The sequence below is a fragment of the Pseudophryne corroboree genome, chromosome 1 (genome assembly GCF_028390025.1).
Source record: "Pseudophryne corroboree isolate aPseCor3 chromosome 1, aPseCor3.hap2, whole genome shotgun sequence".
NCBI classification, from domain to species: domain Eukaryota; kingdom Metazoa; phylum Chordata; class Amphibia; order Anura; family Myobatrachidae; genus Pseudophryne; species Pseudophryne corroboree.
Genome location: NC_086444.1, coordinates 459,895,055 through 459,913,883, shown reverse-complemented (window position 1 = coordinate 459,913,883; position 18,829 = coordinate 459,895,055). Strand labels below are relative to the sequence as shown.

Genomic DNA, 18,829 nt, shown 5'->3' with positions numbered 1-18,829 from the left:
AGTGTGATTGACAGGAAGTGGGTGTTTCTGGGCGGAAACTGTCCGTTTTCAGGGAGTGTGCTAAAAAACGCAGGCGTGCCAGGTAAAAACGCAGGAGTGGCTGGAGAAACGGGGGAGTGACTGGCCGAACGCAGGGCGTATTTGTGACGTCAAAGCAGGAACCGAACGGACTGAGGTGATCGCAGTCTAGGAGTAGGTCTGGAGCTACTCAGAAACTGCAGCAAATTATTTAGTAGCAGTTCTGCTAATCTTTCATTCGCTATTCTGCTAAGCTAAGATACACTCCCAGAGGGCGGCGGCCTAGCGTTTGCAATGCTGCTAAAAGCAGCTAGCGAGTGAACAACTCGGAATGAAGGCCATAGTTCCTTATCTGGACAACATCAGAATCAAGACTCCTTAGTTATAAAATATTTTGATTCCGGTTTTCATGACGCACCTGGTTCTCAACAACCAATACTGGATTGTTTACTTCAAGATATCTTGGTAATGTACATTTATGGGTATATTTACTAAAGTGCGTATTTTTAGAAACTGAGATGTTGCCCATAGCAACCGCTCATATTCCAGGTATTATCTTCTAGAAGGTGTTAAATGTTAAGTAGAATCTGGTTGATATGGGCAACATCTCCAATTCTAAAATAAAACTCACACTTCAGTAAATGTCCCCCTTAGCCCCCATGTTTTGTTAATATTAACGCTACATTGATCTCACTGTGTGCATGGAACCCACCCAGAGCATATTATATCTATTCCAGATGTTTTTCAAACTCAGGTGAACGGTGTATTCACAACTGTCACAATTTAAAAATCCATAGGTGATTTGAAAAAATATAACTGTGTGAGGTCCAAGTCAAAGAAGCTGTGATCTATTCCCTGATAATGGTCAAGTGTGCCACTCAAACATCTTCGTGTGCTAAGGAATGCCAAGTCATGCTTTAGTTATAGCGTTATAGAAATTAATTTCTCACATGGTTATATATTATCTTATCATAAACAAATTGAAGCACCCCGTAAACATAAAATTCCTGCTTTAAATTTTTTTTAATACTCATCAATTTTTTGTAATTGTAACACAAACATCATTAACATCACAAACAGCAGAATTGACTTGTATGACATGCTGTGAGAGAAATTGTAATGATCAAAATGATATATTAAAATTGTATTTGAATAATATAAAGAGAAGAGTCATTTTAAAGGATTTTAAATATCCACATGGATTCTTTACGTAATATACATTGATAATGTTTTAAACAATGCTTTGCGATCACAAATACAATTTTCACACTTTTAAATTCCAAATCCCAACTAGAGTGCAAAACACGTTCTAAAAAACATGAGATCAAAATAGATCAAGTCTTGAAGAGTGATAAATTGCACGGTGATAAAGTACCAACCAATCAGCTTCTTTTATTTTTCAAACACAGCCTGTAACATGGCAGTTAGGAGGTGGTTGATACTTTGTCACCGTTTAATGTATCAATCTCCAAGGCTTGATAAATCTAGCACTTTAGTATTATCATCACCTCTGCTGTGCACTCAAAATTGAAAATGTTGGCTGTAGCCAATGATCTGTGAGAGGATCATAGGCGTTTCTATTATGGGTGCAATGTGTGCCGCGCACACAGGCCCCTGGGTCTAGGGAGGGCCCACACTGCATACATTGCACCCATATTTTAATACTCACCTCTCCAGAGTCCAGCGTCGGACACTGCAGCAGCAGCCCTTGCGGCAAAAAATCACTTAAAAAATGGTCGCTGCGCATGTGCAAATTTTGTCTCCGGAACATGGCGGTCACCATGTTTCTGGAGACCGGCGCATGCACAGTAGACTCCGACACAATGCCGGAGCCTATGGCGCCGTGGAGAGGAAGGGGCCCACCCGGAGCCTGCACACGGGGTCCCTCCTCTCTTAAGACACCCCTGGAGAGGATCATCAATGCTGGGAAGTTACTAACAACCGGATTGGCACACAATTTCCCCAGACTAATCACGCATGAACAGCCAAGTCTTGACTCTGTTGGTTATGAAAATGTGCCAGACCATGCCAAGAAGCTGCACTGATACTTAAGAGAGTGGATGGGCAGCTGTCGTGGACAAGTGCGGAAAGAAAACTGCAGTTTAAAGGGTGTTCCGTATAGTGAGGTCCCGGGCTCAAACAATTAGCAGACTCGTTTGGTGCCTCACCCATTTGAAGGAAGTCCATGGAAATCTGGCTTCACGTCACTGAAAGAAACATATAATTTGATGGCAGATAAGAACCATGTAGGTCATCACAAACCCCCCCCCCCCCTCCCCTTCCTGCAGTCAGTGTATGTCACCGCGCACAACCCCGGGAAGAATATTTCAGCATACACCCCCCCCCCCCCCATGTTCAGTGTATGTCACCGTACACTTATCCCCCCCCCCCTCCACACACATACCTGGCATTGTATTTCAGCCACATGCACCCCCAACATGGTCAGTGTATGTCACCGCGCACTCCCACCCCCCCCAGCAGGCAGTAAATGTAAGCATAAAACTCCCCCGAGTCCCACCATGGTCAGTGTATTTCGCTGAGCACCCACACCCTATCCCCCACCAAGCAGTATATTTCAGCATTAAACCCCCCATGGTCAGTGTATGTCAATGCACACACCCCATCTCCCCCACCAGGTAGTGTATGTCAGTATCCACCCTCTCTGTTTCCCCGGCAGTGTTTGTGACCAGACATTGCCCCCTGCACTCACCCCAATGTATACAGTACCTAGAAAGGGGACAGGCAGCCTGAGGCTGGAGATGAGCGGCTCTGCAATGTGCCTCAATAGCACTGCACTGCTGCTGACAATGGTGCCTAGGCAGAGCTCACAGCATCCTAGATTGCCTACAGCGCATGTCAGATAACTGATAGCGCATACTCATAAAGGAGGATGGAACTAATCAGCAAATGTGTTTGTCAGCACCTCACTCACACCTTCCATCTCCCCTGCACCTTGCTCCCACCTTGCATCTCTCACACCTGCACTCCACTCCCACCTTCCATCTCCCCTGCACTTCACTCCCACCTTTCCATCACTCACACCTGTACCTCACTCCCACCTTCCATCTCCCCTGCACCTCACTCCCACCTTCCATCTCCCACACCTGTACCTCACTCCCACCTTCCATCTCCCCTGCACCTCACTCCCACCTTCCATCTCTTACACCTGTACCTCACTCCCACCTTCCATCTCTCACACCTGCACCTCACTCCCACCTTTCATCTCTCACATCTGCCTCTCACTCCCACCTTCCATCTCTCACACCTGCACCTCACTCCCACCTTTCATCTCTCACATCTGCCTCTCACTCCCACCTTCCATCTCTCACACCTGTACCTCGCTCCCACCTTCCATCTCTCACACCTATACCTCACTCCCACCTTCCACCTCCCCTGCACCTCACTCCCACCTTCCATCTCTTACACCTGTACCTCACTCTCACCTTCCATCTCTCACCCCTGTACCTCGCTCCCACCTTCCATCTCTCACACCTATACCTCACTCTCACCTTCCACCTCCCCTGCACCTCACTCCCACCTTCCATCTCTTACACCTGTACCTCACTCCCACCTTCCATCTCTCACCCCTGTACCTTGCTCCCACCTTCCATCTCTCACACCTGCCTCTCACTCCCAACTTCCATCTCTCACACCTGCCTCTCACTCCCACCTTCCATCTCTCACACCTGTACCTCGCTCCCACCTTCCATCTCTCACACCTGTACCTCCCTCCCACCTTCCACCTCCCCTGCACCACACTCCCACCTTCCATCTCTTACACCTGTACCTCACTCCCACCTTCCATCTCTCACCCCTGTACCTCGCTCCCACCTTCCATCTCTCACACTCGTACCTCACTCCCACCTTCCATCCCTCACACCTGTACCTCGCTCCCACCTTCCATCTCCCACACCTGCACCTCACTCCCACCATCCATCCCTCACACCTGTACCTCGCTCCTACCTTCCATCTCTCACACCTGTACCTCACTCCCACCTTCCATCTCCCACACCTGCACCTCACTCCCTCCTCCATCTCCCCTGCACCTCACTCCCTCCATCTTTCATTCCTATACTGTAAAATGCTGGTGTGGATCATAGGGTCAACAACACTTAGGTCGACAGTGTCTAGGTCGACCAGTATTGGTCGACAGTAACTAGGTCGACCCCCAAAATAGGTCGACACAAGCATTAGGTCGACTTGAATAAGGTCGACATGACAAAAGGTCGACTTGAGTTTTTAGGGGGGGTGGGTTGTTTTCTCTGTACAGTGACCGGGAACCCCAATTAGTGCACCATGCCCCTTCGCATGGCTCACTTCGCTCTCCATGCTTCGGGCAAGGTGCCTCACTCCACTACCGCTGCACTCGCCAGAGGTTACAGTTCCCAATTGTAGTCCATGTGGATTATAAATTATGAAACGTTCAAATAAATGGAAAAAAAAAGTGAAAACCTCATGTCGACCTTCTGTCATGTCGGCCTAGAACATGTCAGTGGATGTAGTGCAATCAGTGAAGGGGGAAAGTAATATACTGTCATAGAATATAAGAAGGGAAAACAAAAAATAATTTAAGCGCCATACTGTATATCGGGATTGAATATATTATGCTATGGATTGTTTGAGAGTGGCAAGATTGGTATCTTACTTAGGACCCCATGAGGTCTAAATTCACCTCTGGTGGCAGGTTAGGAATCACTCACAGCAGTAGTGTTACAATGGGGGCTGAGCTAAGAAGGCACCCGCACAGTGCGACTGCGTAGTGTGTAGTATGCGGAATTGATCAGCTACTGGCCAGGGCTGGTTCAACTTTCTGTGCAGTGTCTGACCAGGCATGAGGGGGTGCCTGACATTAGGATGTGCCTGTGCACACAAGGCAGCCCCGTGCACATGTTTATGCCCCCTCCTCCTCATAACAGTGCTATTAGCCACCACTCCCCATGTATCTCCCCCTTTCCCCATATCACTTTAAATGTGTCTCTGATCTCCTCCATAATAGCAGAGTAATCAGCTCCCATACCCCAATAAGTAACATAGTTTCTGAGGTTGAAAAAAGACAATTTGTCCGTTCTATTTGTGGTCTCCTACGCTGTATTATTTTTAGGACCAATTTTGTCTGTTGCTAATGTCGATCATTGTGTTTATTCCTTACTATTTTTATAAAATCAACAATACTAATAACAAACACAGTGCAACATCCAACCATCATCTACAAGACCAGGTTACTCTAATGGGCCCTACACATTGGCTGATCCGCCGCCGAGCTGCCCGACGGCGGATACGGCTGACGGGCGACCCGGCGGCGGGGGGGCAGTTAAGTTTCTTCACTCCCCCCGTCACCCGGCTCCGTAGCAGTGCAGGCAAATATGGACGAGATCGTCCATATTGGTCTGCATGTACAGCCGACGGGGCACCAGCGATGAACGAGCGTGGGGCCGCGCATCGTTCATCGCTGGTGCCTCCACACTCAAAGATATGAATGGTATCTCATTCATTAATGAACGAGATCGTTCATATCTTTGAGTGATGTCGGCCAGTGTGTAGGGCCTGTAAGCCAGGCATTCCCAACCACGGTCCTCAAGGCACACCAACAGTGCAGGTTTTAGTGATATCCAGGCTTCAGCACAGGTGACTTAATTAGTAGCTCAGTTATTTTGATTTAACCATCTGTGCTGAAGCCTGGATATCACTAAAACCTGCACTGTTGGTGTGCCTTGAGGACCGTGGTTGGGAATGCCTGCTCTAAGCCATGTGGAAGCATTCTCAAGGTACTCAATGAGCCACCACATGGCCAAGCATGTTATGAGATTGTTACCAATATCAATTGGAAAAAGACATGTACTATAAACAGAGGTTGAACCAAGGATTCAAACCAGTGACATTGACATCACTGTGGGCAGGACACTTAACCACTAGGCTACGAGGCCTGCATGTGTTATTGAGACTTTTCTCAATGTGTATTCTGTATATTTAGTGTTGATGATGCACTTTAATAGAATCAATAATACTAATAACAAACACAGTGCAACATCCAACTGAGGACCATCATCCACAAGCCCAGGGTACTCTAAGCCATGTGGACGCATTCTCAAGGTACTCACTGAGTCACCACATGGCCAAGCATGTTCTGAGACTGTCACCAATATAAATATCAGGTGGAAAATGACCAATAATAAAAATACAGGTCAAACACAGGATTCAAACGAGTGACCCTAACATCACTGCCTGCATGAAACGTCACTGTGGGCAGGACACTTAATTACTATGCTACAGAGAATGCTTGTATTTCTGCACAGCAGAGAGACTTTTCTCAATGTATTTTCTGTGTATTTACTAATGATGTTACGCTTTAATAAAATAATAAAATCAATATTAATAATAATAATAATTATAACAACAACAACAACAACAAACACAGTGCAACATCCAACTGAGGACCATCACCCACAAGCCCATGGTAATCTAAGCCATGTGGAAGCATTCTCAAGGTACTCACTGAGCCACCACATGGCCAAGGTGTATTCTGTGTATTTATTGTTGATGTTGCACTTTAATAAAATCAATAATAATAATAATAACAACAAACACAGTGCATCATCCAACTGAGGATACAACCATTATCCACAAGCCCAGGGTACTCTGAGACATGTTAAAACATTTCCAAGGTACTCACTGAGGCACCACATGGCCATGCATGTTCTGAGTCTGTTACCAGCATCAATATCAAGCAGAAAATGACTGATACTATAAACACAAGTTTCTAACCAGTGACCCTGGCATCACTCTCTGCATGGTACATTACTGTGGGCAGGACACTTAACCATTAGGCTACAAAGCCTGCCCGCGTTTCAGCACAGCAGAGTGACTTTTATCAAGGAGTATTCTATGTATTTATTGTTGATGTTGAACTTTAATAAAATCAATAATAATAAAAACAAACAGTGCAACATCCAACTGAGGATACAACCATCATCCACAAGCCTAGGGTGCTATAAGCCATGTGGAAGCATTCTCAAGGTACTCACTAAACAAGCATGTTCTGAGACTTACCAATTTCAATATCAGATGGAAAGTTACCAATGATATAGACACAGGTAAAACATTGGATTTGAACCGGTGACCCTGACATCACTCTCAGCATAATACATCACTATGGGCAGGAAACTTTACCAATAGGCTATGGAGCCTGCCTAGGTTTTTGTACAGCAGACAGACTTTTCTCAAGGTTTATTCTGTGTATTTAGTGTTGATGTTGATCTTTAACAAAATTAATAATATTAATAATAATAATAATAATAACAAACACAGTGCAACATCCAACCGAGGACCATCATCAACCAGCCCAGGGTACTGTAAGCCACGTGGAAGCATTCTAAAGGTACGCACTGAGCCACCACATGGCCAAGCATGTTCTGAAACTGTTACCAATATTAATATAAAGCTGAAAATGACCAATAATATAACGACATGTCAAACACAGGATTCGAACCAGTGACACCGACATCATTGTCAGCAGGATACATTACTGTGGGCAGGACACTTAACCACTTTGCTACAGAGCCTGCTTGTGCGTCTGCACAGCAGAAAACCTTTTCTCAATATGTATTCTGTGTATTTAGTGTTGATGTTGAACATTAATAAAATCAATAATAATAATAATAATAATAAAAAACACACAGTGCAACATCCAACTGAGGACCATCATGAACCAGCCCAGGTTACTCTTAGTCATGTGGAAGCATTCTAAAGGTACTCACTGAGCCACCACATGGCCAAGCATGTTATGAAACTGTTACCAATTTCAACAACTGGAGGAAAATCACCAATAATATAAACACAGGTTTTGAACATAACTTTCTCCATGGTTCATCACTGTGAGCAGGAAACTTAACCATTAGGCTACAGCGCCTAACCACTTTTTTTACACAGCGACAGACTTTTCTCAAGGTTTATTCTGTGTATTTAGTGTTGATGTTGAACTTTAATAAAATTAATAATAATAATCATAAAGACAGTGCAACATCCAGCTGAGGACCATCATCCACCAGCCCAGGGATCTTTAAGCCATGTGGAAGCATTCTCAAGGTACTCACTGAGCCACCACATGGCCAAGCATGTTTTGAAGCTGTTACCAATATTAATATCAGGCAGAAGATGACCAATAACATAAACACAGGTTGAACCCAGGATATGAACCAGTGACCCTGAAATTACTGTGGGAATACTACATTACTGCTGATAGGACACTTGACCACTAGGCCATGGAGTCTGCACATGTTTTTATGCAGCAGAGAGACTTTTCTCAATGTGTATTCTGTGTATTTAGTGTTGGTGTTGAACTTTGACAAAATCAATAATAATAATAACAAACACAGTGCGACATCCAACTGAGGACCATCATCCACAATCCCAGGGTACTCTAAACCATGTGGAAGCATTTCCAAGGTACTCACTGAGCCACCACATGGCCAAGTATGTTCTGAGACTGTTACCAATATCAATATCAGGCAGAAAATGACTAATACTACAAAGCCAGACTGAATTTGGGATTTGAACCAGTGATCCTGAAATTACTGGCTGCATGGCACATTGCTGTGGGCAGGAAATATAACCATTAGGTTACGGAACCTGCACATGGTTTTGCGCAGCAGAGAGACTTATCTCAAGGTTATTCTGTGTATTTAGTGTTGATGTTGAACTTTAATAAAATCAATAATAGTAAAAACAAACACAGTACAACATCCAACTGAGGATACAACCATCATCCACAAGCCTAGGGTACTCTAAGCCATGTGTAAGTATTCTCAAGGTACTCACTGAACAACATGGCCAAGCATGTTGTCAGACTGTTACCAATATCAATATCACGTGGAAGATGACCAATACTGAAAAGGTCCTTACATCACTATCTACATGGTACATTACTGAGGGCAGAACACTTAACTACTAGGCTATGGAGCCTGCTTAAATTTTCACACTGCAGAGAGATTCTGTGTATTTAGTGTTGATGTTGAACTTTAATAAAAAGGACTAATAATAATAATAATAATAATAATAATAACAAACACAGTGCAACATCCAACTGAGGATACAACCATTATCCACAAGCCCAGGGTACTCTAAAACCTGTGGAAGCATTTCCGAGGTACTCACTGCGCCATCACATGGCCAAGCATGTTGTGAGACTGTTACCAATATCAATATCAGGGTGAAAATGATCAATACTATAAACACAGGTTGAACCCGGGATTCAAATGAATGACCTGGCTGCATGGTACATCACTGTGGGCAGGAAACTTAACCATTAGGCTTCGTAGCCTGCCCATCTTTTAGCACAGCAGAGAGACTTTTTGATGTTGAACTTTAATAAAATCAATAATAATAATAACAAACACAGTGCAATATCCAACTGAGGATTCAACAATCATTCACAAGCTCAGGGTACTCTAAGCCATGTGGAAGGATTTCCAAAGTACTCACTGAGCCACTACATGGCCAATCATGTTCTGAGACTGTTACCAATGCTAATTTCAGGTGGAAAATCACCAATAATATAAACATAGGTCAAACCCAGAATTTGAACCAGTGACCCTGACATCACTGTGTGCATGGTACATGACTGTGGGCAAGACACTTAACCACTATGGTATGAAGCCTGCAAATATTTTTTTTTTTTTGCAAATAATTTTATTGGTTCAAATTCTGCTTCACAAAAGACATGTCATACAGCAATAACACAAACAGAATATCTCATGTAGAGAAACCTGCAATATTTGAGCACAGCCGAGAGACTTTTCTCAAGGTGTATTTTGTGTATTAAGTGTTGATGTTGCACTTTAATAAAATCAATAATAAAAAAAAAATTATAATAATAACACACACAGTGCAACATCAACTGAGGACCATCATCCACCAGCCCAAGGTACTGTAAGCCATGTGGAAGCATTATCAAGGTACTCACTCAGCAACCACATGGCCAAGCATGTTCTTAGACTGTTACCAATATCAATATCAGGGTGAAAATGACCAATACTAAACACAGTTTAAACCCTGGATTCGAACTCGTAACGCTGACATCACAGTCTGCATGGTATATCACTGTGGGCAGCAAACTTAACCATAAGGCTGCCGAGCCTGCTCATATGTTAGCACAGCAGAGAGACGTTTCTTAAGGTTTAATCTGTATATTTAGTGTTGATGTTGAACTTTAATAAAATTAAATAATAATAACAAACACAGTGCAACATCCAACTGAGGATACAACCATCATCCACCATCTCAGGGTACTCTGAGTCATGTGGAAGCATTTCCAAGGTACTCACTGAGCCACCACATGGCCAAGCATGTTCTGAGACTGTTACCAATTTCAATAACAGGAGGAAAATCACCAATAATGTAAACACAGGTCAACCCTGGAATTTGAACCAGTGACCCTGACTTCACTGTCGTCATAATACATCCCTATGGGCTGGACACTTAACCACTATGCTACAAAGCCTACAGAAGTTTCATTACAGATAAGAGACTTTTCTCAAGTTGTATTCTGTGTATTTAGTGTTCATGTTGCACTATAATAAAATTATTATTAATAATAATAATAATATTAATAATAATAATAACAATAACAACAACAAACACAGTGCAACATCCAACTGAGGACCATCATCAACCAGCCCAGGGTACTCTAAGCCATGTGGAAGCATTATCAAGGTATTTACTGAGCAACCACATGGTGAAGCATGTTCTGAGACTGTTACCAATATCAATATTTAGGCGGAAAAGGAACAATACTATAAACACAGGTTTTGAACCATTGACCCTGACATCACTGTCTGCATGGTGCATCATTATAGGTTGGAAACTTAACCATTAGGCTACAGAGCCTGCCCATGTTTTTGCACAGCAGAGAGACTTTCTCAAGGTTTATTCTGTGTATTTAGTGTTGATGTTGAACTTTAATAAAATCAATAAAAATAATAATAACACAGTTCAACATCCAGGATGAGGATACAACCATCATCCACCAGCCCAGGGCACTCAAGGCCATGTGGAAGCATTTCCAAGGTACTCACTGAGCCACCACATTGTCCAAGCATGTTGCGAGACTGTTACCAGTATCAATATCAGGTATAAAATGACCAATATGATAAACACAGATCAAACCAGGAATTCAAACCAGTGACCCTGACATCACTGTCTGTAGGGCACATCACAGGGTGGCAAGCCCCTTAACCACTAGGATATGGAGCCTGCCAATGCTTTATACTGCAGAGAGACTTTTCTCAATGTGTAATCTGTGTATTTAGTGTTGATGTTGCACTTTAAGAAAATCAATAAGAATAATAACAAACACAGTGCAACATCCAATTGAGGACCGTAATCCACAAGCCCAAGGTACTCTAAGCCATGTAGAAGCATTCTCAAGGTACTCACTGAGCCACCACATGGCCAAGCATGTTCTGAGATTGTTACCAATATCAATATCAGGCAGAAAATGACCAATAATATAAACACAAGTTAACCCCACAATTCGAACCAGTGTCCCTGATGTCACTATCTGCATGGTACAAAACTGGGGACAGGATACCTAATCATTAGGCTACGTAGCCTACCCATATGTTTACACAGCAGATAAACTTTTCTCAATGTGTATTCTGTGTATTTAGAGTTGATGTTGAACTTTAATAAAATCAATAATAATAATAACAAACACAGTGCAACATCCAACCATCATCCATAAGCCCAGGGTACTCTAGGCTATGTGGATGCATTTCCAAGGTACTCACTCACTGAGCCACCACATGGCCAAGCATGTTCTGAGAGTGTTACCAATATTAATATCAGTCAGAAAATGACCAATACTACGAACACTGATCAAATCCGGGATTCGAACCAGTTACCTTAACATCACTATCTGCATGGTACATCACTGGGGGAAGGAAACTTTACCATTATGCTGCGGAGCCTGGGCATATTTTTGCACAGCAGAGAGACTTTTCTCAAGGTGTATTCTGTGTATTTAATGTTGATGTTGCACTTTAATAAAATCAATATAAATAATAACATACACAGTGCAATATCCAACTGAGGATACAACCATCATCCACAAGCCCAGGGTACTGTAAGCCATGTGGAAGCAATCTTAAGGTACTCACTGCGCCATCACATGGCCAAGCAAGTTACCAATAGCAATATCAGGTGGAAAATAACCAATACTATAAACACAGGTCAAAGTCGGGATTCAAACATCACTGTGGGCAAGATATTTAACCACTATGCTACAGAGCCTGTCCATGTTGCTAAACAGCAGAGAGACTTTTCTCAATAAGTTTTCTGTGTATTTAGTGTTGATGTTGCACTTTAATAAAATTAATAATAATGATAATAATAATAATAATAATAATAATAATAACAACAAACACAGTGCAACATCCAACTAAGGACCATCATCCACAAACCCAGGGTACACTAAGTCATGTGGAAGCATTTCCAAGGTACTCACTGAGCCACCACATGGCAAAACATGTTCTGAGACTGTTACCAACAACAATATCAGGTGGAAAATGATCAATACAGGTCAAACCTGGGATACGAACCAGGGACCCTAAGATCACTGTCTGTGGGGTATATCACTGTAGGTAGGAAACTTAACCACTAGGCTACAGAGCCCACCCATATTCTAATACAGCAGATAGACTTTTCTCAATGTGTTTTCTGTGTATTTAATGTTGATGTTGCACTTTAATACAATCAATAATAATAATAATAATAATAATAACAACAAACACAGTGAAACATCCAACTGAAGATACAACCATCATCCACAAGCCCAGTGTACTCTAAGCCATGTGGAAGCATTTCCAAGATACTCACTCACTGAGCCACCACATGGCCAAGCATGTTCTGAGACAGTTACCAAGATCAATATCAGGCGGAAAATGACCAATACTATAAACACAGGTCGAACCCGGGATTCAAACCAGTGACCCTGACATCACTGTCTGCATGGTACATCATAATCCTCCCCCCTGCCAGCATCACTGCTTACATAGGAGAGCTTTGATTGGCTGGATTGGCTGGCTGTGTCATGTGCTTTTCAGTGTATGTCATATCCATCTCACCATACTCCATATCCATCTCAGCATAATTCATATCCATCTCAGCATACTGCATATCCATCTCAGCATACATCATATTTGTCTCAGCATATATCATATCTATCTTGGTATTCGTCATATTCGTCTCTTTATACGTTATATCCATCTCAGCATACGTCATATTCATCTCAGCATATGTCATATCCATATCAGCATACGTAATATCCATCTCAACATACATCATATCTATCTTAGCATACATCATATCCAACTCAGCATATGTCATATCCATCTCTGCATACGTCATATCCATCTCTGCATACGTCATATCCATGTCAGCATACGTCGTATCCATCTCAGCATACGTCATATTCATCTCAGAATACGTCATATCCATCTCAGCATACGTCATATTCGTCTCGGCATACTCTATATCCATCTCAGCATACGACATATCCATCCCAGCATACATCATATCCATCTCAGCATACTGCATATCCATCTCAGCATGCATCATATCCATCTCAGCATACGTCATATCCAACTCAGCATACGTCATATCCAACTCAGCATACGTCATATCCATCTCAGCATACGTCATATTCGTCTCAGCATACGTCATATCCATCTCAGCATACGTCATATCCAACTCAGCATATGTCATATTCATCTCGGCATACGTCATATCCATCTCGGCATACGTCATATCCATCTCAGCATATGTCATATTCGTCTCTGTATATGTCATATCCATCTCAGCATATGTCATATCCATCTCAGCATACATCATATTTGTCTCAGCATACGTCATATTCATCTCAGCATACGTCATATTCGTCTCGGCATACTCTATATCCATCTCAGCATACGACATATCCATCTCAGCATACATCATATCCATCTCAGCATACATCATATTCGTCTCAGCATAATTCATATCCATCTCAGCATACTGCATATCCATCTCAGCATACATCATATCCATCTCAGCATACGTCATATCCAACTCAGCATGTCATATCCATCTCAGCATACGTCATATCCATCTCAGCATACGTCATATTCGTCTCCGTATATATCATATCCATCTCAGCATACGTCATATTCGTCTCAGCATACGTCATATCCATCTCAGCATACGTCATATCCATCTCAGCATACGTCATATTCGTCTCAGCATATGTCATATCCATCTCAGGATACGTCATATCCATCTCAGCATATGTCATATTCGTCTCTGTATATGTCATATCCATCTCAGCATATGTCATATCCATCTCAGCAAACATCATATTTGTCTCAGCATACGTCATATCCATCTCAGTATACGTCATATTCATCTCAGCATACATAATATACAAAAGCCAAAAATTAACTCTCTCTGCACGTTATATCTGCTCCCGCCCCCCTGCAGTGCACATGGTTTTGCCCAACTGCTAACAAATTTACTGCTGCAATCAACTCTGAATTACCCTCTCAGTCTTTCTTGTATTAGGCCATAACCATCTTTCCTTCTGCCGCAACTTGCCTCCCACACTTAAATATACAGTATGTGCACACAGCAACATGTTAATGTCCTAGAGTAGATCCTTTTCTTTGCCTCATATGCACTACCCTTTTTTCTTATAATTCCTTGCCCTGTCCTGATTTGACCATCTATTTCTATAAAAAGTCCTGCCCCTGCTATGATAACCATGATAACCACCTCTCACTCCTTCCTCCAAGACTTCTCTTGTGCTGCACTCATACTTGCCTACTCTCGTGGAATGGCTCGGTGCTCCCAAGAATCGGACGGTGATCCCGGCCTCGCAGAAGAGTGTGCAAGTCTCTTGGCCAGACGCCCCCCACCTGTGTCCCCAGAAGTCCCCTGCAGTACCCCGCAGTTGTCACAGTCTGGCAGGAGCCCGATGACGCGATTCACTCTGAATCGCTCCCCCCCTCCTTCTCTCACAATGACGGTAATCTCGACATTGTGTAGCAAGGGTGGGGCCACGATGATGTGATGCTGCTGTTACACCCCAGCCCCGCCACCCCCCATACCATACTTCCTCATGTCGCGCCATGCCCCCCACTTTGCCAACCTGGTTGCCTTCTCCCGGAAGGGGAAGCCAGAATGTTGGCATGTATGATCCAACTGTCTACAAGCCTTATCAGACTCTTTCCCAAACTATGATCTTAAGTGCCCAAAAACTCCCCACCACCACCTGATACTGTTTTACCTGGAAATACTACCTGGGAATACTACCAGCTAAAGTACCAATCTGTACTGCACATTCCTCTAGCTTTTAATTCCCAAGCCTCACATGCAGGACTCCCTGTTCCCTTCCTCTGTAACCCCATAGCTACTTGTTCTGTGTTTAGGTATTATTTTTACCATATGTTCAGTGTTATGAAAGTTTGTGTAGCCTTAATCAGTTATGATAAAGGTGATGACAAAGTAGAGTACCGTACCATTGAGACTTGCCACCAGTGTCGTACTGGGGAATAAAGGGCCCACTGGGGGAATGCTGTTGTAGGGGCCCATGCTTAAGAGTGTGGCCAGTCACAAAAGAGGTTTGGCTAACCATAGGCAAACACAGGGGGGGGGGGGGGGTCCGGTCACCTGGAAACCCCCAACTCTTGGAAAGTGGATCAAATTATCATAGATTGCTGTGTGTACTGATAGTTTGCTGAGTCCTCAATCAGTGCACTGGACAAGGGACAAGCTGCCAGGAAGAACAGACAGAAGCCTTACCACGAGGAGGGAGAATGTGTGCTTAGAAAGTGCAGTATTTGTTCTAATATATTTGTGTATTTATTTATTTATTTATTATGGTATGTTTAACATTTTCCTAACCACTTATTTATATTATTTCAGTGTTTGATACAATCTATACTATATACCATCTATAGTTTTAAAAATTCATACTGTATTCCATACAGTATCCAGTGCATTAAATGACCAATGTTTACATTAATGTCCAGGGTCATTACTAGGTTCTTCTGCCCCAGACTCCCGCACTTGCTCCAATATTCTGCAGAGTGGAATGTTGTGGACTGTATGTGGAAACCCCCCTCTAGAAATCCTGCGTTTGCCACTGCTAACCATTACAGAGTACATGTTCTGTGCCCCTTGGTAAATATATAATAAACCATGTTCTTATGAAGCATAATGTAACATATGTATAATGCATAATTCATATGCACTAGTATAGAGACTGGAACCTGATCCCTAGAGGAGGAAAAGGCCCACAGGTAGTGGGGCCTACCAGTGGTTTCCCTTGTTCCCCTGTGGGCCAATCCGACTCTGAGTGCTACTTTAGGTTAATGCAGTAGTTCTTTATCATTAGCCTTTTTTTTTTTTTTTTTACTGGACTCAACCACACACTAAGGGGGTTATTCAGGTTTGTTAGCAAACCAAAAAAGCACACTAATGGGCACAACCATGTGCATTGCAGGTGGGCCAGATGTAACATGTGTAGAGGGATTTAGATTTGGGTGGGTTATATTGATTCTGTGCAGGGTAAATACTGGCTGCTTTCTTTTTACACTATAATTTAGATTTCAGTTTGAACACACCACACCCAAATCTAACTCTCTCTGCATATGTTACATCTCCCTACCTGCAGAGCAACATGGTTGTGCCCATTAGTGTGCTTTTTTGATTTGCTAACAGACCTGAATAAGGCCCAACGTTTGTAATTTTAGGTGAAATGCTCATTAACGTAAGAATTTTGCTGTGGCCATTCTATAAACCTGTAGTTTTTTTATGTATATGGCAAATATGGCAAAATATGCATTTTCTATTAGCCTTCAATGAAATGTAAAACATCTGTCTACAATACCAGAGATACTACTCTCCATCTAAATTACAGTTAAAAAAAAAAAAAAAAAACTAATACAAGCACATATAATAAGAGTGATCACTGCAGAAAGCACCACTCACCACTCAGCATCAGTGGTGCACGCACAATGAGTCACTCATAAGCCGTTCGTTACTAGTGACTATCATCAGTGTGTATTTACACAAGCCCTCCAGCACCTGTAGATGATAAAGCTGGATAGTCTTGTCTGTATCTGTTCATAATAAATAAACACTTCATTATCACAGGGCAGTCTTAACAGCAGTGCAGGCCCCTGGGCAAAGCAAAGCACTGGGGCCTCTACCCATCCTCCAATGGTAGGGGTGGGGGGGTGATATCAGCAGAAGCTTTGATGTCCCACGTGGGTAGGGGGTGTTCTATCTTCCGCTTAGCATGTAGGACCTGGAGCAGGAATTTCTGCTAATTACTCCTTTACTGCACAGATGGTGGGAGGTGGGGCAGGAGGGTGAATACTAATCTGTAGACGGAGGCATTGGGCTGAATAAAGGGGCCCCAGTACATCACTTCCATGGTGGTAGGGGGTGTTAATACGCAGGGAAGAAGTGGATAGTGGAGAGGCTTATTTTTCATCCTTTTCCGGTTTGGAGGGCAGCTTGCCTGACTGCAGATATCTCCAGTTCCTGGAATTAGATTTCTTAGCTTTCAATTGGGTAAAAAACTAGAGAGTCTCACCTCAGGAGCTACTGGGGACTTGGGGATCAGAGTTCAGGAGCCAGCGCAATCCACCGACGAAAATATGAAACTGCATACCAGGTGTGTGGAGCTGGAGCAGGGACAGGCTGCTGGAACGTTGATATCTCTGGTAGGCACAGTAGAGACAAGCTGTCAGTGTCCACTGAAAGGAGCATACCCTCAGAAAAACTCTTAAGGTGGCCATACACTAGACGGATCAGAACTACAAATCGATCATAATAGTGCAGATCGTTCAGTGTCTGTGAACGATAACGATCACGATGCACGTTCCCGCTGGTCATTGGTCAGAGCTTCTGATCTTCCCTTTTGCAGGGAAGATCTGATGCTATCGTCAATAACAGCATGCTCCTGGATGTAGCCACTCCCAGATCTTAAGATATATCTTATGTGTATTGTACTACTGTATATCGTTTGCCCAGGACAGCCGGGGCAGTTCAAGGGAAATCATTAATGAGAATGCCTCATTTACTTGTCGTCTAGAGTATGAGCACCTTAAGTCAGACAGAACCCAAGATATCTGGCTGGGAAGAGCAATTAACAGGCTGGGATGGGGACCACTGCTTTGAAATCAGATATCTCTGGTTCCCCAGGGCCAATCTTCAAAAGTCTGATACCCCTGGAAAAAGAGGACCCTCAGCTATCAGCCTAGAGCCATTATAATCCTGGGACCCTTGGGCAACTACCCATTGACCCCAAATGAAAAGACGGCCATGCATTATCATACTTGCTCAATGCTAGTCTACCCCTGTCATCCCCTGTCCCACCTCTCCAGGTGCAAACAGCTATAAGTGTCATGTTCCCACAAATCTACATATGTGGGACCTGAAATGTGCATATTGTACATATTTACCCTACACAGACTGGTAATGGTACCATTCTGCCAAATACTTACATTCTGTAAGTTTTGCCTTTAGAAGTTGGTCTTTTTTTCAGGCTTCTTGCTAAAAAACAAATTAAGCGCCTAAGTTATTAATAATTTCTGTGTCCTTCTTTTCCCATTACTGTGGCCGTCCATACAATTGTTATTCAAATCAATAAACCACAATTAACATAAGAAAGATATGCTGGTAAATCATCTGCAAAATAGTTTTTTACATTATGTACAGCTAGATGTTGGATGGCAGGCACTTTTGGCGAGGTTGGGGGTTCCGGTGCCTAGCC

At 43.0% G+C, this 18,829-nt stretch overlaps 1 long non-coding RNA gene across 1 annotated transcript; it reads right to left on the bottom strand.

Moving 5' to 3' along the window:
- Window positions 1–1,242: 1,242 nt before the first annotated feature.
- On the bottom strand, window positions 1,243–18,620 carry LOC134902815 (uncharacterized). Its single transcript, XR_010175741.1, has 3 exons — window positions 18,561–18,620; window positions 17,648–17,774; window positions 1,243–2,225 (listed from the first exon to the last, which is right to left on the bottom strand). It is a non-coding gene; the product is annotated as an uncharacterized LOC134902815 (long non-coding RNA).
- Window positions 18,621–18,829: the final 209 nt, after the last annotated feature.